This window comes from Leuciscus leuciscus (genome assembly GCF_965113295.1).
Source record: "Leuciscus leuciscus genome assembly, chromosome: 1".
Taxonomy (NCBI): domain Eukaryota; kingdom Metazoa; phylum Chordata; class Actinopteri; order Cypriniformes; family Leuciscidae; genus Leuciscus; species Leuciscus leuciscus.
The window spans coordinates 3,736,324-3,761,997 of NC_138725.1; the positions used below are offsets into that span (position 1 = coordinate 3,736,324).

Here is a 25,674-nt window from a genome sequence, read left to right on the forward strand (position 1 = left end):
GAGCAAGCCAAAGGCAACAGTGGCAAGGAACCGAAAAACTTCATCAGGTGACCTAATGGAGAAAAAAAAAACCTTGGGAGAACCCAGGCTCAGTCGGGGACCAGTTCTCCTCTGGCGTTTATGAACTAGAGACCGGATTTAACTGTAAGATTCAAAATATTATATAAATGCCTGGCTGAAGAGATGCGTCTTTAATCTGGTTTTAAACTGGGAGAGCGAGTCTGAGCAACGAACAGTATCAGGAAGGCTATTCCAGAGTTTTGGAGCTAAATGTGAAAATGATCTCCCTCCTTTGGTGGATCTGGATATCCTAGGTATGACCAAAAGCCTCGAATTTAGTGATCTTAAAGAGCGCGATGGATTATAGGGCGATAGAAGATCCGTTAAATAAACTGGAGCTAAGCCGTTTAGGGCTTTATAAGTCAGTAGCAATACCTTGTAATTAATACGGAACTTTATAGGTAACCAATGCAGTGATGATAAAATTGGTGTTATATGGTCAAATTTTCTTGATCTAGTAAGAACTCTAGCGGCTGCATTTTGGACTAACTGTAGCTTGTTTATTGAGGATGCAGGACAACCAGCTACTAAAGCATTACAATAATCTAGTCTCGAGGTCATGAACGCATGAACTAACTTTTCTGCATCAGAAACAGATAGCATATTACGTAGCTTAGCAATGTTTCTAAGGTGGAAAAAGGCTGTTTTTGTAACATATGAAATATGATTTTCAAAAGACAGGTTGCAGTCAAGTATAACACCCAGGTCTTTTACTGTAGATGATAAAGTAACAGGACATTCTACTATGTTAAAGTTGTATTGTGAGAGGTTTTGTGGGCGGTTTTTTGAACCGATAAGTATTACCTCTGTCTTGTCTGGATTTAATAAAAGAAAATTGCGCGTCATCCAATCTTTTATATCTTTAACACTCTGTCAATTTGGATAATTTAGCGCTTTCATCCGGCCGTGATGAAATATATATTTGAGTGTCATCAGCATAACAATGGAAACTAATTCCATGTTTCCTTATAATATTTCCAAGTGGCAGCATATATATTGAGAATAATAGAGGGCCTAACACAGATCCTTGCGGCACTCCATAGTTTACTGGAGTTATGATCGATTTTTCTCCATTTAACCCTCTGGGGACCAAAAACGCGCCCGCGCGTTTTGCTCGTTTTTTTTTTTAGCAATGAAAAATAAACACAAAATGCTCTGTTAATTTTGATCTTTCATTTTCGTGTAATACATCAATCGATCCTGTTCAGTTTCTATTTTTTTTCTGTATACTCACAATAAAAATAAAGTGTTTTGCTTTTTGACAAATAAAGAAAAACTAACATGATGCTATTTCTGCCTTCTCTCTGTCAGTAAACTCCCATTTGAAACGCGTTCGAAAATGATCTATAACTCCGCGAAAATTCAGTCAAACAGGCAAACAGACCCACGGGCATAAAGCTTGAGATCGCAGCTTTTAAATGAAGTAATTTATATAAAAAACAAATATTATCAGCTTCTGTAATCTGTATAAAAAGAGAGCGACTCCAGTCGAGCTCATTACGAGATGATTCACAGTAATTTGACCACGCCCCGGAGAGCGCGTGCTATTCAAACGCAAATTCTGAGAACCATTTCAGTCTGTGAAACGCCCCCACATCAGCTGTAAACAAAGAGGCATAATATAGCCTACCTTATGGAGAAAATTTTCCGTGCTGATATGAGGAGCAGATCCCGCTGAGGAGTGAGGTAGGCTAAGTTATCCTTTCTCAAGTGTTAATGTGGAATAACGTTATGGAATAACGTTAGTGTAGGCCTATGTAAACAAAAAGATGAATCGCGTTTCTATAATATGAATCGCGTTTCTGTGAGATGAATGAAGGGTACATATTTGTAAAGACTGTTTAGCCTAAATATGAATCGCGTTTCTGTGAGATGAATGAAGGGTACATATTTGTAAAGACTGTTTAGCCTAAATATGAATCGCGTTTCTGTGAGATGAATGAAGGGTACATATTTGTAAAGACTGTTTAGCCTAAATATGAATCGCGTTTCTGTGAGATGAATGAAGGGTACATATTTGTAAAGACTGTTTAGCCTAAATATGAATCGCGCGTCTGTGTGTGAAAGAATAAACTGCTTTGCTATAGCCTACTGAGATGAGTAAAAATCGACTGAAATATGTTGAAATAAAATGTATTTGTATAAGCAACGTATTAAACTGCAAATTAACATTTATAGGCTATGCCCTAATATTTCATAAAAACAACGTTACAGTCAGGCGAAGTATGAAAGACAACATTTTGTTGACTAGATTTGGGTACAGTTTTTACTGTAGAATATACTGTCACATCAAATAAGCTTTTCTGCTCATATATGGGCCATTCTACAGAATTGGTGCAAAGTCAGAGTTGGAAACATCTTGACATTTTTTTGTTTTTTCCCACAAATTTTGCATGTATGCAAATTGTATAATATCCAAGGTACGCTTTTCTAGTAATTGTGCAGTTAATTCTCATATTGTATTTTCAGAAAATGCTGGAATATTTTCCTTCTCCCCAAATTTGTCACTACCGAAACACAATATTAAATAATTTATTAAGAAGGCTTATAATGACCTATTAAGATTTTGTTTACATCTACCTTATAAATATATATTTTTTCTATTTTTAAAAAATATTTTTACTGGTTAAATCAATAAAGATTATAATTTTAACAATATTTTAAGTGTGATTTATGAGATTTGTTGTATTTTGAACCCAATCTTTCTTTGTAGAAGGCATAAAGTTTATCGTACTGATTTCAAAGTTAAGGATTCATTAGTTTGAATATGCATTGAACCAAACACTATCATAACATCTTAGTTGATAATTCAATATACTTTATTTTTGACAAAACATCCCATGTTACGGTAGTGACTGCACATTTTTGGTAGTGACAGTAATGTTTTGGTAGTGACCACAATAATTAGTTTGCCATGGCTGAATCAGACTGTCCACATTTTATGTTAATATAAATAAATAACTATGATGCACATATGCAGTCAGTACATATAGCAGACACACATCTGACAGTAAATATCTTATAAGAACACCTAGAGCTATTCTATACTTTGGGTCTTGAGGTGCAAGTGAGAAGAGGTATGCTCCTAGATTTTTCTTCCCAAAAAAACAACAACTTACAATGTAGACTCAGAACCACTTTGTTTTATTTGCACATTTTCAACATTTTGTTTATGAGTCATTCAGATAAATCTCCAGAACCACTGAACTGTGTGTGTGTGTGTGTGTGTGTGTGTGTGTGTGTGTGTGTGTGTGTGTGTGTGTGTGTGTGTGTGTGTGTGTGTGTGTGTACATAAAACATTAATTTCAGAATAATTTTCCTCATTCAGATAAATCTCCAGAACCACTGAACTGTGTGTGTGTGTGTGTGTGTGTGTACTGGTGTCTGATCACCCTCACTGGAAGTGCTAGGTGGTGTGGAAGCCCTGCAAAATGTCTCCACCTCTTTTTGTCTTTTCACCATCATCCTGTGTCTTTTCCTCCATGCTTTTCTGACATCTCTTTGCTCCCTGTCAGGTAATTCACTGATACTCTTCAACTTTCCTTCTTCCCTTCGTTTCTTATTTCTTTCTCTTTCTTTCCTTAAGTATTCCTCGTACTTCACTGGGTCTTCCCTCAACCTTTGTTTGTATTCTCTCTGTCTCTCTGTTGTAGTTTTTCTATTTTTTTTAGGCATGTTGGTGTTTTATGTCATTCTCCCTGTCAAGTTAATCATATAAATTAACATTACTGACAACAACCTTACACCTAAGCTAGTATCATGGACTGCAACCTTAAGTAATTGTAACCTCATCACATTACAGAATTTTAACAGAATATTGCATACTAAAACACTACTAAAACATACTACAGTAGTAATTATTTGCATAACTGTACTAAAATGTAGTTTATTCCTCCAAATAAAGGATTATGTGTTCCCTTTTGTCACTACCAAAACAATGTCACAACCGAAACTTCAAGAAAATGTTTCGGTTGTGACTGTTTTGGTAGTGACAATTTTAGATACTTTTGAGCCTAGCTCGAAGATGCTAATCAGCACATGGTTAGCAATCACTGGTCAGAACAGTTGAACACATATAACAACTAAATTTTATGGAATAACATCCAAAAAAAAATTCTCAATAGCAGAAAAAATGAGTTTGGTAGTGACATTCCTTAAAGTTACACACAGATTTTTAGACTTTAGAACACATTTACCTCAAAATGATGGGATCAATCTACTCACCATATAGCACATGAGAGAGAGGGACACAGGAATATTTCCTGATCAAAAATGTAGGAGTGTGGTTAAAATCAGTCTCAGCCAATGGACTACAACATTCACTGTTTTGGTAGTGACATGAAAATGCGGGACATGTTTTTTTTTGATAAAGTTTCATGATTTAAAAATAAAATATAAAATAAATATTTTTTTTAACTTCATTTTTTTAAAAAAAACAAAAATATTTTTTTTAAAACAAGAATGGAAAAATTTGCAACATTTTTTTCAATATCATTTTCACAAGTTGAAATTTAGGGGTTAGGGTTTGGGACAGCCACCTCCTAATTGAAAGTAGCCCATAAATTATGATTTTATATATATAAAGCTTACTGATATCTTAAATATTATTGTGGGTTTCAATAGATAATTGAAGGATCTTAGTAAACATCTAAGATTTTAATAATTAAATGCTTTTCAAATGTGTTTTTTGGATGAGGGACAGCAGTTTGCACCAATTCTGTAGAATGGCCCATATATAAAATACTATTTTGTCAAAAATAAAGTCATAGACTAAGATAGACTAAGTCATAGACTAAGATGACTAAGTCATAGACATATTACATCATAAACATCGGAATCCAAGATGGCAGCATGTCCGCGTTTGTGTGTAGCACGTTTTAGTTTGTCTTAATTTTATGTCAAATATAATTTTATTTTGTTTTATGTTTATCTATTTTTACCTATGGAGTTCGCCGTCTTATGTTAAGACAAGCCGGGGATTGTTTGCTGATCGTGTGTGGTTTTATATCTCCACCAACGGAAGAGAAGAGCTGATCTGCCGATCGTGCTGGGTTATCTTTACTAACGAAGGGAAGACGCCGACCCACTGGATTAAATGTATTAGGCTCTACTTCGCTAAGGAAAGTGCTTATTTCATTAACGCTTGTGGCCTTGTCCATAAATTAGCGTTTTGAGAAATTGGTCGCTGTTTGTTGTTCTGGCACTGATCCTTTTCTGTTTGCTGATCGTGTGTGGTTTTATATCTCCACCAACGGAAGAGAAGAGCTGATCTGCCGATCGTGCTGGGCTATCTTTACTAACGAAGGGAAGACGCCGACCCACTGGATTAAATGTACTAGGCTCTACTTCGCTAAGGAAAGTGCTTATTTCATTAACGCTTGTGGCCTTGTCCATAAACTAGCGTTTTTGAGAAATTGGTCGCTGTTTGTTGTTCTGGCACTGATCCTTTTCTGTTTGTTTTTGTTTTGTTTTGATTTTCTCTCGGTGTGGGACGTGGTTTGATGTTAGCGTGGATCCCTCTTTCTGCATCGTGGTGTCGGGCAGCGCTCTGTGAAAAGAGTTGGAGTACCACAAGTCTACACGTCAGCAAAGAAACCTTCATATTTTATTTTGGTTGTCGGCTCAGTTGGACTTTGAAAGGACAATGCGGTTTGTTTCATCTAATTGCGCGGCTCTGGTGGCATTTCTGGTTGTGATACTCTACCAGGGAAACATCGGCTACAGGTATGACTCTGATTTTTCATTACATAACGATATTTTCTTAACTTTAAAATGGACAAATTGGACGGGGATTGGTACATACAAACTTTAACGTTCTCTCGGACTGCCGTTTGAAGTCACTGCTTTCAAACTTTGTGTACGAGGACTCTATAGTTTCTGCTCAAACAAATAAGGAGCCCAGCATCTTCAACTGTTCCACTTGTTTGAATTTTTCTGTTGGAAATGTAAGTGAAACAGTAAGGCGTCGGAGTTTTATAGTTCTTATGTTACTGATATCAGGAAATGTATTACCAAATCCTGGTCCTTTTAATGACACTTCCCTAACGTTCAAAGTTCCGGCTGACTTTAAATCTAGATCAGGACTAGGTTTTATTCATATGAATGTGAGAAGCCTGCTTCCTAAGTTGGACTTGGTGCGTATCTGGGCAAAAAATACCAGTGCTGATGTTATAGTGATATCCGAAACATGGCTTAAAAAAACAGTTTCGGATAATGCCATAGATATTGATGGCTATACTGTTTATAGGACTGATAGACCAAAAAGGGGAGGGGGGGTAGCAATTTATGTTAAGGACAGTTTTGAAGTTACTGTGTTGCTCTCTGAGTCAGTAGTTAAAAAGTATGAATTATTAGCTTTAAATCTTATCGTTTCCAAGACTTTACATCTTACTGTAGTTGGTTGCTACAGACCCCCATCAGCTAGTACTGATGCTATTTCCTCTCTGATGCACTCGGTGACTTCTTTGAACTATAAGGAGCTTGTTCTTCTCGGTGATTTTAATGTGAACTGGCTTCAGTCAGTATCCGATTGTTTCAAAGCAATTTGTGACTCTTTAAATCTCTTTCAGCTAGTTGAGACACCTACTAGACCTAACTCGAAGGATTACAAAAAGTCCACATTAATTGATCTTATTTTTAGTAATTTGCCTCATAAGTACTCTTTGGCCTCTGTATATGCTAATGATGTTAGTGATCACTGCGTCGTTGCCATAGTCAGAGATACCAAATTACCCAAGCATAAACCACGTATTATCACTAGACGATGTACACAACATTTTAATGAACAAGCCTTTCTTTTTGATGTAGCACGCTATGATTGGGACAGGATTTTTCTTATTCCCGATGTTGAGTCTGCCTGGAAATATTTTTATGATGGATTCTTATCAATCATCAACAGGCATGCACCTTTTAAAAAATTCCGTGTTAAAGGTAGGGATAACCCCTGGTTTTCTGAAGCCCTTTCTGTTCAAATTCGTGAGCGGGATGTGGCTTGGGCAAAAGCTAGACAATCTGATGTTGGCTCCGATTGGATCCGTTTTAGGCAGCTCCGGAATAAATGCACAGTCGCTATTAGAAAAGCAAAGGCTGATTATTTTATTGAAAATACCACTATTAACTCAAATAACCCCAAGAAATTCTGGCAGAATATAAAACTGATATCAGGTAGTAAAAACAAGTCTAGCTTTCCATCATGTATAAAAATGGATTCTACTAGCATATCAGATAAAGAACATATGCTCAATTGCTTTAATAAGCATTTTGTTGCCTCTGGGTTTCTATTTGAACCACTAAATCTTACAGGTTCCGATTCTGATTTTATTAATGCAGAAAGTCATCTAGAAAAGGAAGAGTTTAGATTTAAACAAATTAAGAGTACTGACGTTTATAAAGCACTCGGTCTGCTTGACACAAACAAATCTTCAGGTCCTGATTGTGTGGAGCCTGTGTATTTGAAACTAGCAGCAGATTATATTACATCCGCTTTAACTTATATTTTTAATCTTTCTTTAAATACTGGTGTTATTCCAGAAATTTGGAAATCAGCATTTGTTGTTCCTTTATTAAAAGGGGGGGATCCCACTATAATGAATAACTACAGACCAATCTCAAAGCTCTGCGTTTTATCAAAGATATTAGAAAGCCTCATTAGTGAACAGTTGACATGCTATTTGAATGCAAACAGGGTGTTGTCTATCAATCAATCTGGGTTTCGCAAAAAACACAGCACTACAACGGCTATTTTGAAAGTTTTAAATGATATTGTAGGTTTAATGGATAATGGTGAATTTTGTGCCTCGCTTTTTATTGATTTATCAAAGGCTTTCGATACAGTGGATCATGGAATATTGCTGCACAGATTGAAGGTTGTTGGTTTATCAAGTTACGTTATACCTTGGTTTAAAAATTATCTGAGTGGAAGAACCCAGTGTGTTCAAGCCGAAGGTAAACAATCTGATTCATTAGAGATTTCTAAAGGTGTTCCCCAAGGATCGGTGCTGGGGCCCCTTTTATTCACCATTTATATAAATAGCCTTGATTATGACATTCAGGATGCCAACTTTCATTTTTATGCCGATGATTCTGTTGTGTATAGCAGCGCTACCTCTGGACAGCAAGCCTTGTCTAAGCTTCAGTCAGCCTTTAATATTATTCAGTTAAGGCTCCACAGTTTAAAACTTGTTCTGAATACTGATAAAACCAAGTACATGTTATTTTCCAAATCAAAAAAACGTGAAAATAATTTAGTATCTCTTCAGACCTTTCAAGGTACAGTGATTGAATTAGTAAAAGAGTACAAATATCTAGGCATCATAGTTGATGATGCCCTATCTTTTAGCTCTCATATCACTCAACTGAAGAATAAACTGAAAATCAAGCTTGGGTTTTATTTCAGGAACAAGTTTTGCTTCTCTTTTAACGTAAAAAAGAAATTAGTCTCTGCTACTTTTCTCCCTGTCCTCGATTATGGTGATGTTGTATATCAGTTTGCACCTTCTTATCTTCTTTCTTCCTTAGATGCCGTTTATCATGGTGCCTTAAGGTTTATATCAAATTGTAAATCTTCAACTCATCATTGCACCTTGTATCATAGAGTAGGTTGGCCTTCTCTGTCTACCAGAAGAAAAATGCACTGGTATTTAATTATTTACAAAGCCATCTTGGGGTTGTTGCCTTCTTATCTCTGTTGTTTTATGCAGCAGAAAATTAACAAGAATTATTCTCTTCGTTCGCAAAACTTTTATACTCTTTCTGTTCCTTTTACTCGGACTGAGTTAGGTAAGAAGTCTTTTATGTATGCTGCGCCGTTTGATTGGAATCTCCTCCAATCTAAATTAAAATTAGAAAATCTGCTGACTCTAGACCGTTTCAAATCAGTTATCCGGCGAATGGAAGTTGATCTAACATTATGTAACTGCTTTTAAGTGTTTTCTAATCTGTTTGTGTGATGTTTATCTGTGATGAAACTGATTGTACTGCTGCACATTTTGGCCAGGACACTCCTGTGAAAGAGATTTTTAATCTCAGAGAGCTTTTTCTGGTTAAATAAAGGTTAAAAAAAAAAAAAAAAAGATGTTCCAATGTTGGCTATATTCAAACTAACTAGATGTACCGCATCGCGGTACAAAATATGACCGCCGCTCAGGCCTGCACTGGCTTTCCACAAAAAGAAATGACGTGGAGTAATTTGGCTGTATTGCGTGTTTATGTATATACCTAAAAAAAGTAATAGTATGTGCATGTCTGTCTGTGTGTGTGTGTGTGTGTGTGTGTGTGTGTGTGTGTGTGTGTGTATGTGTGTGTGTTTGTGTATGTGTGTGTCTGTGTGTGTGTGTGTGTGTGTGTGTCTGTGCGTGTATGTATGTGTGCGTACATGTGTGCGCGTGTGTGTTTGTGTGTGTGTGTCTGTGCATGTGGATTTGTATGTGTGTGTATGGGTGTGTGTCTGTGCGTGTGGATGTCAGTGTGTGTGCATGCTTGCGTTTGTTTGTATTCCTGCATGTGTGTGTGTGACAGTATCATCCTAAACCAGCAACCCTTCGCTCAACAGCACCATCTACAGGCCGATGAGTGTACAGTCACTAAATGTGCACATAAATGAATTTATTTTATACCCCCCCATGGATGAAATTCTACAAAACTTAGCAGAGGATACCCCCAGAGGATGTCAAGTTAATCATACACATGAAATATGGTGCAGTTCTGAACATCTCCACTGAAGATAGGGGCGATTAAAGCAGAATAATATAGCATTTTCATTTTTTATGGGAGGGGCACAAATCACAAATGAGTGATTATGGGCTAGGTTGATGTGGGCCCTTAAGAGCAACATACCATAAAAATTTCTTCATCCTCGGTGCCACGGTTCAGGTAGTTATTTAGGAAAAACTGCATTTTTTGGGGTTTGGGGGGGCCCAGCGCGGGGGGGGGGGGGGGGTGGCCCCCGGGGACCAAACTAATTTTTTCCGTAGAAGTCTAGTGGGGCTACATGCCCACCAAATTTCATGTTCCCCCGTGTTTCGGTGTCCCTGGTATCGTTGACGAAAAATTTACGGGGGCCCCAGCGCGGGGGGGGAAGTGGCCCCCGGGGACCAAACGAAATTTTTCCGTAAAAGTCTAGTAGACCAACATACCATAAAAATTTCTTCATCCTCGGTGCCACGGTTCAGGTAGTTATTTAGGAAAAACTGCATTTTGTTGGTTTTGGGGGGGCCCAGCGCGGGGGGGGAGTGGCCCCCGGGGACCAAACGAAATTTTTCCGTAGAAGTCTAGTAGACGAACATACCATGAAAATTTCTTCATCCTCGGTGCCACGGTTCAGGTAGTTATTTAGGAAAAACTGCATTTTTTTGGGTTAAGGGGGGCCCAGCGCGGGGGGGGAGTGGCCCCCGGGGACCAAACGAAATTTTTCCGTAGAAGTCTAGTGGGGCTACATGCCCACCAAATTTGTCCCTGGTATCGTTGACGAAAAATTTACGGGGGCCCCAGCGCGGGGGGGGAAGTGGCCCCCGGGGACCAAACGAAATTTTTCCGTAAAAGTCTAGTAGACCAACATACCATAAAAATTTCTTCATCCTCTGTGCCACGGTTCAGGTAGTTATTTAGGAAAAACTGCATTTTTTTGGGTTTGGGGGGGCCCAGCGCGGGGGGGGAGTGGCCCCCGGGGACCAAACGAAATTTTTCCGTAGAAGTCTAGTGGGGCTACATGCCCACCAAATTTCATGTTCCCCGGTGCTTCGGTGTCCCTGGTATCGTTGACGAAAAATTTACGGGGGCCCCAGCGCGGGGGGGGGGGGAAGTGGCCCCCGGGGACCAAACGAAATTTTTCCATAAAAGTCTAGTAGACCAACATACCATAAAAATTTATTCATCCTCGGTGCCACGGTTCAGGTAGTTATTTAGGAAAAACTGCATTTTTTGGGGTTTGGGGGGGCCCAGCGCGGGGGGGGAGTGGCCCCCGGGGACCAAACGAAATTTTTCCTTAGAAGTCTAGTGGGGCTACATGCCCACCAAATTTCATGTTCCCCGGTGTTTCGGTGTCCCTGGTATCGTTGACGAAAAATTTAAGGGGGCCCCAGCGCGGGGGGGGAAGTGGCCCCCGGGGACCAAACGAAATTTTTCCGTAAAAGTCTAGTAGACCAACATACCATAAAAATTTCTTCATCCTCGGTGCCACGGTTCAGGTAGTTATTTAGGAAAAACTGCATTTTTTGGGGTTTGGGGGGGCCCAGCGCGGGGGGGGAGTGGCCCCCGGGGACCAAACGAAATTTTTCCTTAGAAGTCTAGTGGGGCTACATGCCCACCAAATTTCATGTTCCCCGGTGCTTCGGTGTCCCTGGTATCGTTGACGAAAAATTCAGTAAGGTGACAAAAAAAAAAAAAAAAAAAAACTTTGACAATCCCTATATGACCGCTTTCACTAGCTACGCTAGCGGCGGTCATAATGAATACATATGATAAAATGTAGGCCTATAATCTTTTTTCTTTTTTTTTACAAAGAAAGAGTACTTTTTTGCAGAAATATTGCTGAAATTGTAATTATTGTTGTAATTGTAACCTTTTTAATAAAATAGCAAAACATATTTACAAGATAGATGTAAGCAAAATCTTAAATGGTCAATATAAGTCTTCTTCAAAATATATATTTTGTCCTTGCATTGTGGCTCAGTCAGTGTCACACCTGAATGAATGGCTAATTATGCAGAGTCATTATGTAGAGTGGGTGGGACTAAGGTGTAAACTACTCCTCCCCCTCGCATATTGGCTTTCCAAGCAAAACCTGTTTTACACCTTTTAAATCAATGTATATATTTTTTTGTGAACGATAAAGAAAGACTATTTTCACATAATTTTGAAGCTAGAACTCGAAGAGAAAACATCCATTAGTCAAAAGTCTTGTGGGCACATATTTTGTATGAGTTTTGTGGTCTTATTTCAGCAACTTTCATTTTTATTTTTTTAAATAACCACGCATAAACATTATTCTCTTAAAAATACAAACATCTACATACATGTTGCTCGCATATTATGGTAGGCCTGTTTGTGCTATATAGAGTGAATTTACACCTTTGCCATTAACATGTTTATAAATAACTGAAAAAAGCACAAATGTCAGAGCATGTCAGAACATCTCAAGGGCCCCAAAAACAGCTTGGTCCCCAGAGGGTTAAATAGACAAAATGATATCGGTCAGATAGGTATGATCTGAACCAGCTTAACCCTCTGGGGACCAAAAACGCGCCTGCGCGTTTTGCTCGTTTTTTTTTTTAGCAATGAAAAATAAACACAAAATGCTCTGTTAATTTTGATCTTTAATTTTCGTGTAATACATCAATCGATCCTGTTCAGTTTCTATTTTTTTTCTGTATACTCACAATACAAATAAAGTGTTTTGCTTTTTGACAAATAAAGAAAAACTAACATGATGCTATTTCTGCCTTCTCTCTGTCAGTAAACTCCCATTTGAAACGCGTTCGAAAATTATCTATAACTCCGCGAAAATTCAGTCAAACAGGCAAACAGACCCACGGGCATAAAGCTTGAGATCGCAGCTTTTAAATGAAGTAATTTATATAAAAAACAAATATTATCAGCTTCTGTAATCTGTATAAAAAGAGAGCGACTCCAGTCGAGCTCATTACGAGCCATTCAAAAGTAATTTGACCACGCCCCGGAGAGCGCGTGCTATTCAAACGCAAATTCTGAGAACCATTTCAGTCTGTGAAACGCCCCCACATCAGCTGTAAACAAAGAGGCATAATATAGCCTACCTTATGGAGAAAATTTTCCGTGCTGATATGAGGAGCAGATCCCGCTGAGGAGTGAGGTAGGCTAAGTTATCCTTTCTCAAGTGTTAATGTGGAATAACGTTATGGAATAACGTTGTAGGCTTATGTAAACAAAAAGATGAATCGCGTTTCTATAATATGAATCGCGCGTCTATTTGTAAAGAGTGTTTAGCCTAAATATGAATCGCGCGTCTGTGTGTGAAAGAATAAACTGCTTTTACAGTTACAGTTACTGCGTTACAGTCAGGCGAAGTATGAAAGACAACATTTTGTTGACTAGATTTGGGTACAGTTTTTGCTGTAGAATATACTGTCACATCAAATAAGCTTTTCTGCTCATATATATAAAATACTATTTTGTCAAAAATAAAGTCATAGACTAAGATGTTCCAATGTTGGCTATATTCAAACTAATGAATACATATGATAAAATGTAGGCCTATAATCTTTTTTTTTTTTTTTTTTTACAAAGAAAGAGTACTTTTTTGCAGAAATATTGCTGAAATTGTAATTATTGTTGTAATTGTAACCTTTTTAATAAAATAGCAAAACATATTTACAAGATAGATGTAAGCAAAATCTTAAATGGTCAATATAAGTCTTCTTCAAAATATATATTTTGTTCTTGCATTGTGGCTCAGTCAGTGTCACACCTGAGTGAATGGCTAATTATGCAGAGTCATTATGCAGAGTGGGTGGGACTAAGGTGTAAACTACTCCTCCCCCTCGCATATTGGCTTTCCAAGCAAAACCTGTTTTACACCATTTAAATCAATGTATTTTGTTTTGTGAACGATAAAGCAAGACTATTTTCACATAATTTTGAAGCTAGAACTGAAAGGGACAACATCCATTAGTCAAAAGTCTTGTAGGCACATATTTTGTATGAGTTTTGTGGTCTTATTTCAGCAACTTTCATTTTTATTTTTTTAAATAACCACGCATAAACATTATTCTCTTAAAAATACAAACATCTACATACATGTTGCTCGCATATTATGGTAGGCCTGTTTGTGCTATATAGAGTGAATTTACACCTTTGCCATTAACATGTTTATAAATAACTGAAAAAAGCACAAATGTCAGAGCATGTCAGAACATCTCAAGGGCCCCAAAAACAGCTTGGTCCCCAGAGGGTTAATGCTTGTCCTTGAACACCAGTATAATTTTGTAGTCGATCTAAGAGTATTGTGTGATCTATAGTATCGAACGCAGCACTAAGATCAAGTAAAACTAGTAGATTGAGATACAGCCTTGGTCAGAAGCTAAGAGTAAATCATTTGTGATTTTAACGAGCGCAGTTTCAGTGCTATGGTGCGGCCTGAATCCAGACTGAAACTTTTCATAGATGTCATTTTCTTGCAAGAACGAGCCCAGTTGAGCGGACACAACTTTTTCTAGTATTTTAGACATAAAAGGAAGATTTGAAATGGGTCTATAATTTGCTAGCTTATTTGGGTCTAATTGTGGTTTCTTAATGAGTGGTTTTATAACTGCCAGTTTAAATGTTCTTGGAACATGACCTAAAGATAAAGACGAGTTAATAATATTGAGGTTATTAGAAAGAAATTCCACTATAGTGGAAAGGCTCTTCCACTATAGGTAACACTTCTTTCAGTAGTTTAGTTGGTATGGGATCTAATAAACATGTTGTTGTTTTAGAGGAAGTGATAAGTTTATTTAACTCTATTTGTTCTATAGTTGTAAAGCACTGTAATTGTTCTTGCGGGGTGATAATTGAAGCTGAATTATAAGGCGCGATTGAGGATTGAACGTTTGCAATTGTGGTTCTGATGTTTTCTATTTTCTCAGTGAAAAAATTCATGAAATCATTACTACTAAACTGTAACGGAATATTTTGTTCAGGTGACGCTTGTTTATTTGTTAGTCTAGCCACGGTGTTAAATAAAAACCTAGGATTGTTTTGGTTATTTTCTATTAGATTGCGGAGGTGCTCAGCCCTGGCCTCTTTTAGGGCCTATTTATAACGTGACATACTGTCTTTACACGCGATTCTAAAAACCTCTAAATTAGTTTGTTTCCATTTACGCTCTAAATTACGGGTTTCTCTCTTTAGAACACGCGTAGTATTGTTGTACCATGGTGCTTTCATTTTCTCTCTGACCTTTTTTAGTCTAATAGGTGCAACAATATCCAGTGTCCGAGAGAGAATGGTGCTCATAGTGCTGGTTAGTTCCTCTAGTTCATCTGTTTGTTTGGGTTCAGGCAGCAGCTGAGACAGATCCGATAAGCAATTTGAAAAATTATCTATGGTGGATGGAAGGATTGTTCTGCTTAATCGATAACGCGGCGCAGCATGATATATTACAGGGTACGTAATATGCAAGTTAACATGTAATGGTCAGTGACATCATCACTTTGTGGAATGATATCTATATCGGTTGGATCGGTTCCATGTGATATAATTAAATCGAGTGTATGATTAAAACGATGAGTTGGTCCGGTAACGTTTTGCTTAACCCCAAAGGAGTTTAATAAATCTATAAACGCAGCCCCTAACGCATAATTTTGATTATCTACGTGTATGTTAAAATCTCCAACAATTAATGCTTTATCGACATTGACCAATAGGTCTGAGAGAAAATCTGCAAATTCTTTTAGGAAATCAGCGTAAGGCCCAGGCGGTCTATATACGGTAGCCAAGGCTAAAGATAATAGGGATGTTTTTTTAGCATCTAAGAGCGTAACATTTAGTACAAGTACTTCAAATGAAATAAACGTATAACCCGTTTTCTGAGTAACTAAGAAAATCTCTATAGATTGTTGCAATACCGCCGCCACGACCAATCAGACGGGCCTCATGTTTATAGGAGTATCCTGATGGAGTAGACTCATTTAGACCGAAATAATCATTTGGTTTAAGCCAGGTTTCAGTAAGGCAAAGTACATCGAAGCTATTATCTGTGACTAATTCATTTACAATAACTGCCTTAGGTGTGAGAGATCTAATGTTTAGAAGACCTAGCTTTAGAAACTTTAGCACCTAGCTTTAGAAATTGTTTTTGTTTACTAATAGCAACATTTTCTGTTTTAATAACAATTAGATTTTTCCTAGATCCTGCAGTAGATTTATGATTTGATCGCACTAAACGAGGAATAGACACAATTTCTATGCAATGTTCTACACTAGTATTTATATCAGTTAATTTGGTGCAGCAGAGACTATGATTTGGACTTTTGGTTACTAGTCAAAAGGTATTTAACATTTTGGAGATGTTATCCGACAGAAGATCCGCTCCGAATCTGCTTGGGTGTAAGCCATCAGCACGGAAAAGCCTAGGACGCTCCCAAAACAGATTCCAATTATTTACAAAGAGCAGTTCCTGATCATTGCACCATGACATTAACCATTCATTTAGCGCGAATAATCTACTAAACTTGTCATGTCCTAGTCGGTACGTGGGAAGCGGTCCTGACACAATGATCGTTATATCAGGCGATGTGCTGCGTACCGTATCGATCAGATTCCTGAAGTCTTTCTTCAGAACTTCCGTCTGGCGCAGCCTGATGTCGTTCACTCCCGCGTGCAGAACCACAGTTCTGATATCGTTCAGAATCTCGGGAACGTGAGCAGCGATTTCAGAAACACGAGCACCAGGAAAGCAGTGACTGTGCACCTTACTCTTACCTAATGTAACGTGGACGTGCCGAATGATGATTACAGCATCGCGTTCGGTTTCGCGAAGAGGGGAGAAGCGGTTTTGTGTGGATAACTCGAAAACCGGGAGGGTCGGAGAGGGTCTTGGTCTAGACCTGACTCGCGTCTTCCGCTGCGGAAATATCCAGGCTTCGTGGTGGCGTGTTGGAGCCGGAGTGAACGAGACCATGGCTGATCGCGACCTCGGCGCTCGGGACCGATGCTGAGAAACGCACGGAGTAGACTGGCGCTAACTGGCGCTCAAGGTCGAGCAGACAGCGGCACTCAGCTCAGAGCGCAGCCGAGCCCAGGACTCTGATAGTGGGGGACTCGATAATCAGAAACATTAGCGGCAGGGATACAACTACATGCTGCCTTCCACAAGCAACAACTTCTGATGTAAACAGGGAACTTCAGAACATTCTGATGAAACATAAGACTGCAAATCGACTCATCATTCATGTGGGGAAGAATGATATTCATAAAGAGCAGTCAGAACTCCTTAAGAAGGATTTCAATGAACTTTTTGAAACACTTAAAAGACTGAAAGTTCAAACATTCATCAGTGGACCACTCCCAGCAAGAGGAACAAACAGGTTTTCACGGTTGCTTGGGCTAAATACATGGCTGCAAAAAACCTGCAATATAAAAGGAGTAAACTTCATTGACAATTTCAATCTTTTCTGGAGTCAGAGACAACTTTTTCATCGGGATGGCCATCACCCAAACAAACTTGGTTCAAGAGTGTTAAAGGACAATTTCTACTTCTCCCTCAATCATCCTTCTGCAGTTTGTGCCAATCCACTCAATCTGAACGGCACACACACACATGGACACAGTATGAATGACCACGGGACTTCACTTCAGCAGAAAAATGGACATGCGGTTGACATATCACACAAGGACAATGATAACATCACTCCGCCACAACAACCTCTGCTCACGGACACAAACTCAGCTGAACCCTGCCCACAGAGAGACATATCAGAACTGCTTGAAGATTCAGCACCCAAGGACGACTTCCTGGAAAGCAGCCAGGGAAGCCAGGACAGCATATCTCAACTTCCTATAACACCAGAGCAACAGCCCCTTTCACCAGACACGCTATCCCTTTTTCCTGCATCGCCACTACTGTGCTTCTCACAGAAAATGGAAGAACTGGTGCATGCTGGAACCAGACTATCCCACTCTTTTGCTGCAAGCCCCCAGATACCAACCAAAAAACGACAGGCACCATTACCACCAAAGCCTGCGGGCCCAGCTCGCCCTCCCCCTCCTGTGAGAGCTCTTCGGCCTCTACCACAACGCCAGGGCCCACACCCTCCTCCATCTACTCGAGGTGAACCAAAAACAACTGATACCAGCTCTCAGTGATGTGTTTTGGGTCCCCGCTCTGATAACAGTAACTTTCTCAAATGTTTACAGAACAAGCGGGAACCCAGTGTGCCTGTATCTTTCTCTATTGCTGTTCTATTACAAGATAGAAAATCTAAGGCCTTCAATAGCCGTGCAGCAAACTAATCTGGTGCCTATTACACGTCAAAGTAAGATCGATGTAGGGACAAAAAGTAAGACTGTTAAGTTAGCACTTTTAAACATTCGTTCACTTAAAAATAAATCACTTCTAGTCAACAATTTAATAACCACAAACAACCTGGATTTTATGCTTCTAAATGAAACCTGGCTAGAAGACAGCTGCAGTGCAACAATCCTCAATGAAGCAGCCCCTCCTAACTTTACTTTTATGAGTGTCTGCAGAGCTGTTAAGAGAGGTGGGGGTCTAGCTGCTCTTTTTTAAAGATATCTATCAATGTAAGCAAATATAATTTGGGAATTACCCTTCTTTCGAATATCTGGGTATTGTGTTGAAAGGTGATCCACGCATTTTACTTATCATTATTTACAGGCCTCCAAAATACTCTCCAGCCTTCGCTGAGGACTTTACAGAACTGTTATCAACAATTACCTCAGAGTTTGACTGTTTTGCCATTGCAGGAGATTTTAACATTCACATAGATAGTGCAGAGAACAATTATGGCAAAAGAAATCAAAACTGTTTTAAAAACTTTTGATCTGACTCAGCATGTACATGGACCCACACACAATCGTGGACACACTCTAGATTTACTTATCAGTAAGGGTCTAAACATTTCATTAATTGTTATTAAGGATGTAGCACTGTCTGATCATTTCTGTATTTTCTTTGATATATTGATCTCTCCTGCCACTGAAGCTAGATCTGTGTCTGTCAAGAAGAGATGCTTAAATGAGAACACTAGTGTACTATTTATGAAGGCTATATCCTTAACACCAAGCATATGTGCAGACTCTGTTGATTTTCTCCTTGATTCTTTTAACTCAAAAGTTAAAGGTATAATTGATGATATTGCTCCTGTGAAAGTCAGGAAGAAGAGTGGCAGACAAAAAGCACCTTGGAGAAACTCAACAGCAGTGCAAAATATGAAAAGACAATGCAGAAAAGCAGAGCGCATGTGGCTAAGACTAAACTTGTAGTCCATTATAACATCTACAAAGACAGCCTTCATGCTTTCAATATGTAACTAGGCAAAGCTAGACAGACTTTCTTCTCAAATATTATAAACAGCAATTTAAACAACACACGCACTCTTTTTGCTACTGTAGAGAGACTGACAAACCCTCCAAGCCAGATTCCCAGTGAAATGCTCTCAGACAACAAGTGCAGTGAGTTTGCTTCTTTCTTCTCTGAGAAAATCAGTAATATCAGAAAGGTGATCAGCACATCCTTGAGTTGCACTGAGGTCAGACAGATCAAACCGCCTGAGAAAGTAGTTACTATGTCTGATTTCAAAGAAATTGATGGCAAAATTTTGGAAGAAACTGTACAGCACCTTAAAACATCAACATGCGCTCTTGACACACTTCCCACATCATTTTTCAAAAGTGTGTTAAACAGTTTAGAAGCAGATCTCCTAGAAGTGGTAAATGTCTCACTTCGCTCTGGGAGTTTTCCATACTCCCTGAAAACTGCAGTTGGCAAGCCCCTCCTGAAAAAGAGCAATCTGGATAAGACCATATTAAGCAACTATAGACCGATCTCAAATCTTCCTTTCATAGGCAAGATTATTGAAAAAGTTGTCTTCAATCAGCTGAACAAATTCTTGAGCTTGAATGGATACTTTGACAATTTTCAATCTGGTTTCCGACCGCACCACAGCACAGAGACAGCGCTCATAAAGATAATAAACAATATTCGCTTAAATACTGATTCAGGCAAATTATCAGTGCTGGTACTACTCGACCTCAGTGCTGCATTTGACACTGTTGATCATAACATACTTCTTGACAGGCTGGAAAACTGGGTGGGGCTTTCTGGGATAGTCCTAAAATGGTTCAGGTCATACTTAGATGGGAGAGGTTATTATGTGAGTATAGGTGACCATAAGTCTGAGTGGACATCCATGACATGCGGAGTACCTCAAGGCTCAATTCTTGCACCACTCCTGTTCAACCTTGTATATGCTCCCAATGAGCCAAATAATGAGAAAGAACCAAATTGCTTACCACAGCTATGCAGACGACACACAGATCTACTTAGCCCTATCGCCTAACGATTACAGCCCCATTGACTCCCTGTGCCAATGCATTGACGAAGTCAACAGTTGGATGTGTCAAAACTTTCTTCAGTTAAACAAAGACAAAACTGAAGTCATTGCGTTTGGAAACAAAGATGAAGTTCTCAAGGTGAACGCATACCTTCACTCTAGGGGTCAAACAACTAAAAATCAAGTCAGGAATCTCGGTGTGTCCCTAGAGTCAGACCTTAGTTTCAGTAGTCATGTCAAAGCAATAACTAAATCAGCATACTATCATCTGAAAAATATTGCAAGAATTAGATGCTTTGTTTCCAGACAAGACTTAGAGAAACTTGTGCATGCTTTCATCACCAGCAGGGTGGATTATTGTAATGGACTCCTCACTGGCCTTCCCAAAAAGACCATAAGACAGTTGCAGCTCATACAGAACGCTGCCGCCAGGATTCTGAGCAGAACCAGAAAATATGAACACATCACACCAGTCCTCAGGTCTTTACACTGGCTCCCAGTTAAATTTAGGATTGATTTTAAAGTATTATTACTGGTATATAAATCATTCAATGGCCTAGGACCTCAATACATTGCAGATATGCTCACTGAATATAAACCCAACAGATCACTAGGATCATATCAGCTAGAAATACCAAGGGTTCACTCTAAGCATGGCGAGTCCGCTTTTAGCTATTATGCCAGCCGCAGCTGGAACCAGCTTCCAGAGGAGATCAGATGTGCTCCTACAGTAGTCACTTTCAAATCCAGACTCAAAACACTTCTGTTTAGCTGTGCTTTTACTGAATGAACACTGTGCCAATGTTCGTCCGACTGTTTGTACTGTATTTTATTTTATTTTTCTAAACTGTTTTAATTATTCTTATTTCTTTTATTATTTTAATTTCTTCTATGTAAAGCACTTTGAATTGCCATTGTGTATGAAATGTGCTATATAAATAAACTTGCCTTGCCTTGCCTAGACGAGGTCAGAGTCAGCGGGTTAGTAACGTTAATCTCTGATTTGTGTGCATCGGCGCGTGATGTTTCAAGAGCTAACCGCTGGTCTATCAGCTCGGCTTTTCTCACTAAAAGGTCGTGGATCTGTTTCTCAACAGCTTCCAGCTCAGACTGCACCGCATGCAGCTCAAATGTGTCCTCACCTGCACCAAAAGGTAGACTACTTACATCTGATATATTCGCCATTTTAACAGATGGACAGTAAGTTAGCAACTACGCTACCAGTGATGCTAACAATATTAATACTAATTTATGACTGAAGTCTTAGATATAATCCGTATTTTTAGTAGTACGGGTGTAGAGAAGACGCACGATAGCCGAAAAATGTTTGTAAGTCAGTGTGGAGAAGACGCGTTCAGCCTTGATCCACGGGAGTAACCTATAGGAGTATCCAGCGTTGGATCACTAATAGGCTTGAAACGCGTCTGCTCAACAGTCCGCGTTGTAACTATGAGGTTTGAGCAGTAGTGCTTCTCAGTGAGGAAAAGTAGAAAATGTTTGTTGTAAGTAAGTTTAAAGAGTAAAATCAAGAATTATAAATCAAATCGATGGAGCTCGACAACAATGCGTTCAGACGCGACGCATGCGCATTCGACAACTGGAGTTTGTCTGTAGAAACTTCACAAGCTCAAAGTGTAGAGTGGCCATAACTTCAACTGGCTTTAAATTAACTATTTTATTAGCTTTATCTTTGTCCTACATGTTTGACTCAACCCTGTTACTCCTGACATGATTTTCCTCCTTTTAAAAACAGAGCATTTCTTAATACTGTGATGCATAGGAAGTGACATCATCTGGGCTCTTTCTATTGCATGATGGGAAGACAAGAAAAAACTAGGCTTGATGAGTAAAATCCGTGCAGAACCGATCGCCGGTGATCAGCGCGAGATGCATGCTGGTTAGAAATGTGTCCGAGTCCGCCTTGCTCTGATGTCATGCTGACGTGTGTCTGAAACTCTCGTGAGCGCAAGGCGGCCGTGTCGGATTCTGCAGTTGCTCTCCACCGACTGATGATCAAGAGCATGATGGGAAACGATTTGCTGATGACACAGCTTAATGCTCATTGGTTTAAACAACCGTGACGTATTGTTCTCTTTTAAACTGTTTTGATTTTAAAACTCTGATCTCAAGTTTTTGTGTGTATAAATAAGTGCTGTCAAACGATTAAAATATTTAATCGCGATTAATCGCAATTAATCGCACATTTTTATCTATTCTAAATGTCTCTTGATTTCTTTTTGTCCCATTATTTTTTCTCATTTTAACCCTCTGAGGTCTGAGCTGTTTTCTGGGCCCTGGAGGTGTTCTGACATGCTCTGACATTTCTGGTTATTTCTGTTACTTGTGACATTTTCATGGCTAAAGTCTAATTACACTGTATTCAGCACAAACTCTGCTACAATAATATATCAGCAGCATGTGTGTAAAAGTTTGCAGTTTTGAGATAATGACATTTATGCGTGGTTTGTGAAAATACAAAAAAAAATTCTCACTGAAATAAGGCCATGAAACCCCTACTGATTATTTCTTCACAAGACTTTTGAAAATTGTATGACATAGCCTAGAATATTTGCTCTAAAACTATGTGAAAATCACCCTGACTGCTCATTCAGAGAAGACAATATATTGATTTAAAATTTTTACGACGTGTTTTGTGTGAATAAGCCTTATGCGAGAGCTCATTAATATGTATGGCTTTTCTCACCTGAGAAAGACAAAGAACCTCCCCTAACGGCCCTATTAGGAGCTATCACGGCCCTATCATTCTGAGCAACCTTGCACAATACTGTAAATGAGGAGATTTAAAAAAGAATGGCTTTTAGATTGTTTGGATTTATTTACACAACATAATCCCAATAGACACAACAAATGGCAAAAAAGCACTTATTGAAAGACAGAGACATTTGTGCCATTCCTAAAAACATTGTACATACCTTTCATTTCCAAGGTGTTTGATTTTCACTTTACCATGTTCATGTTCCAGAGACTCATGTGAATGTTGAAGTCGGCAGGACTCAGTGGCATCTGGGCCCTGAAAAAAAAGTGAACATACTGATATCAAGAGAAAGGCCTGCACGATTTTGGAAATAAATATTAGATTTTTCTGGTTAAAATTGCTTTTTAAAATTCACAAAATACACACACACATACACACACAAATGTTTCCAACAATATACAATATAATGAACACCAGGTTTGTTGTGCCTTGTAGGCATAAGCTATGCGCAGTGCTGGGTAAAATAATAATAACAATAGATAGCAGTATAAATCTTCCAAAATATTTCAGTAACAACCAAGCTAGAGAAAAATATATTGATTATCATGTTACTTCAAATGTTTCCATTCGTTATGATGATATGAAATGAGATAATAGTAAAAACATGAAGCCGTTTGGTGTGTTTTGCTTTTCAAATTTTCAAATGATACATTCAAACGCGATCGCGCTGCAAAATCTGATACATTCAAACGCGATCGCACTGCAAAATCTGATACATTCAAACGCGATCGCGCTGCAAAATCTGATACATTCAAACGCGATCGCGCTGCAAAATCTGATACATTCAAACGCAATCGCGCTCAAATATAAAACATTATGGTTACCATTAGGGGTGGCACGGTTCACAAAACCCACGGTTCGGTTCGTATCACGGTTTTAGGGTCACGGTTTTCGGTTCTGTACGGTTCTTGTTGTTGTTTTTTCTTTTAATCTTTAACACTCCAAAAATTTACTTCAGCATATGATATATAGCTGAATTATCTAATTATTAATTAATTTATTTCATAAATGGGGTGTGTTTGCAAAACGCAGCTTCTCATTTCCCGTGGGCTGTGTCGGACAGTTATTTGTCACCACTTTTTGCCAGGGTTGATATTATGTCCCAGCACGGATGTACCAATACAAATAAATAAAACATTTCCAGTTAACTAGCAAAGTATTCGTTTCGTTCGTTTGTTAAATAAGAAGCAATCTAGCGCTGAAATGTGTTTTTTTTAATCAAGTGATCAAAGTTCTCGTTGCCGTTGCGATCAGTGGCGCTGATACAGTGTTCTCGTGGCTCGCGCACACACCGCAGCGGCCGCACATTCTTCACTCAGACGCGCGCTTCAGTCCGTTGAGGAGACTCTAGGCTACTCTATTCGTTCCGATGAAATCACAAAACAAAATTCATACAAATCTGTCCCTGCTTGATATACAACCGCTGATAAACATAATCGGTTTTGATGAAAAAGAAAAATATATACGAGTGCAGATTAGAACTCAGAACCTTTGACACGCTTGGCAAGTTCTGCCACTGGACCATTAAAGTACATACCGGTACGTGGAACAGTCGATCTATGTAGCCTATTTATTCACGTGAAAAAAACAACATATAGCCTAGTGGAGTTGATCTCATTAAATGTCTAAGTAAACCCAGTGTACTATTTAAATCGATTGCTGGACATTGTAATGTTATTCTACATTTGTCTGATTTATGATTTAGCATTGTATTAGCAGTAGCACGGGCACAAGGCTACATTGCGCATGCGTCGAACCGTGCGAACCGCGCGACGCACACACGCACCGAACCGAGACAAGCGAACCGAACGGTTCGGATGTTTTTTCATGTACCGTGCCACCCCTAGTTACCATACATATCTACGTTTGACCAGATATCCACAAAGTCAAAATATTATAATATTCCCCATATATCTAGCAACAGTTCAACTGCAATGTGACATTTATGCAACAATAACAAACTAATATGTAAAAATTTCTTACCTTAAATCTTTCTTGTCTTCAAATCACGTTCTTCTTCTTCTGAGGTAGCCTAAATCCAATGTAAGCTCTGGTGCGTCTTTCAAACTCGACGAAAAGTGAAGTGAAGTGTTTTGGTGTTTTGTTGTTGAGGTAACGAACGCGTTCGCGTTCCATGTGGAGATTTGCATGTGAATATCTTTTGCGCGAGTGGGCGTGGCCAAATTAACTGTAATGAGCAAGCGTTTGAGAAGCTGGACATCTTGTTGGTTTTATACAAATTACTTAAACAGAAAATATTTGTTTTCGTTTTGAACCCGATCATTTAAAAGTACACACTTAAATGTTTATAAAGGTGTATGGCTCATAAATGTGTGACAAGTATTCGCTGAGTTTTGTTTCAGTTTATAGACGTGCTCAAGAAAAAAAGTTCACCGCGACGGAGAGGCAGAACGCACACCCTGTCTATTTTCTTTATTTTACAAAAGCACAATGTTTTGATTTGATTGTAAGTGGACACATACAAAAGTAGAAATATCACAGATCATTTTTATATTTTTCTTTTTTCTGTATTCGAGGGTGGGAGACATATAAGCCTGAAAAAAGTTTTTATTTTTTACTTCAAATATTAAGCATAAAAAATATTGAGTTGTGTTGTACTGGCTCTTGCATTTCCCACAATATATGTGGTCTTTAAGATTTTTTATTTTAAAATGGATTTATTCACCAATTTGTTGCATTCATGCCTAAAAATGTCATATGGTGTGACATAAAAGTTATTCTATATAAAATGAAAATGGGATATACTCTCCCTAAGTAACTAACTTCAACATAAATTGTTTTCATTAC

The 25,674-nt window shown here is 38.6% G+C and overlaps 2 protein-coding genes across 2 annotated transcripts in view; both read right to left on the bottom strand.

Moving 5' to 3' along the window:
- Positions 1-24,717, bottom strand: part of LOC309479938 (uncharacterized protein) — a 65,756-nt gene extending 41,039 nt beyond the window's left edge. The window contains exon 1 of the mRNA XM_082144240.1: positions 23,680-24,717. The gene's annotated coding sequence lies outside the window, so the exon portion shown is untranslated. The remainder of the gene's footprint in view (positions 1-23,679) is intronic.
- Positions 1-25,674, bottom strand: part of LOC309480188 (uncharacterized protein) — a 34,742-nt gene that overhangs the window by 4,290 nt on the left and 4,778 nt on the right. The window lies entirely within an intron of this gene.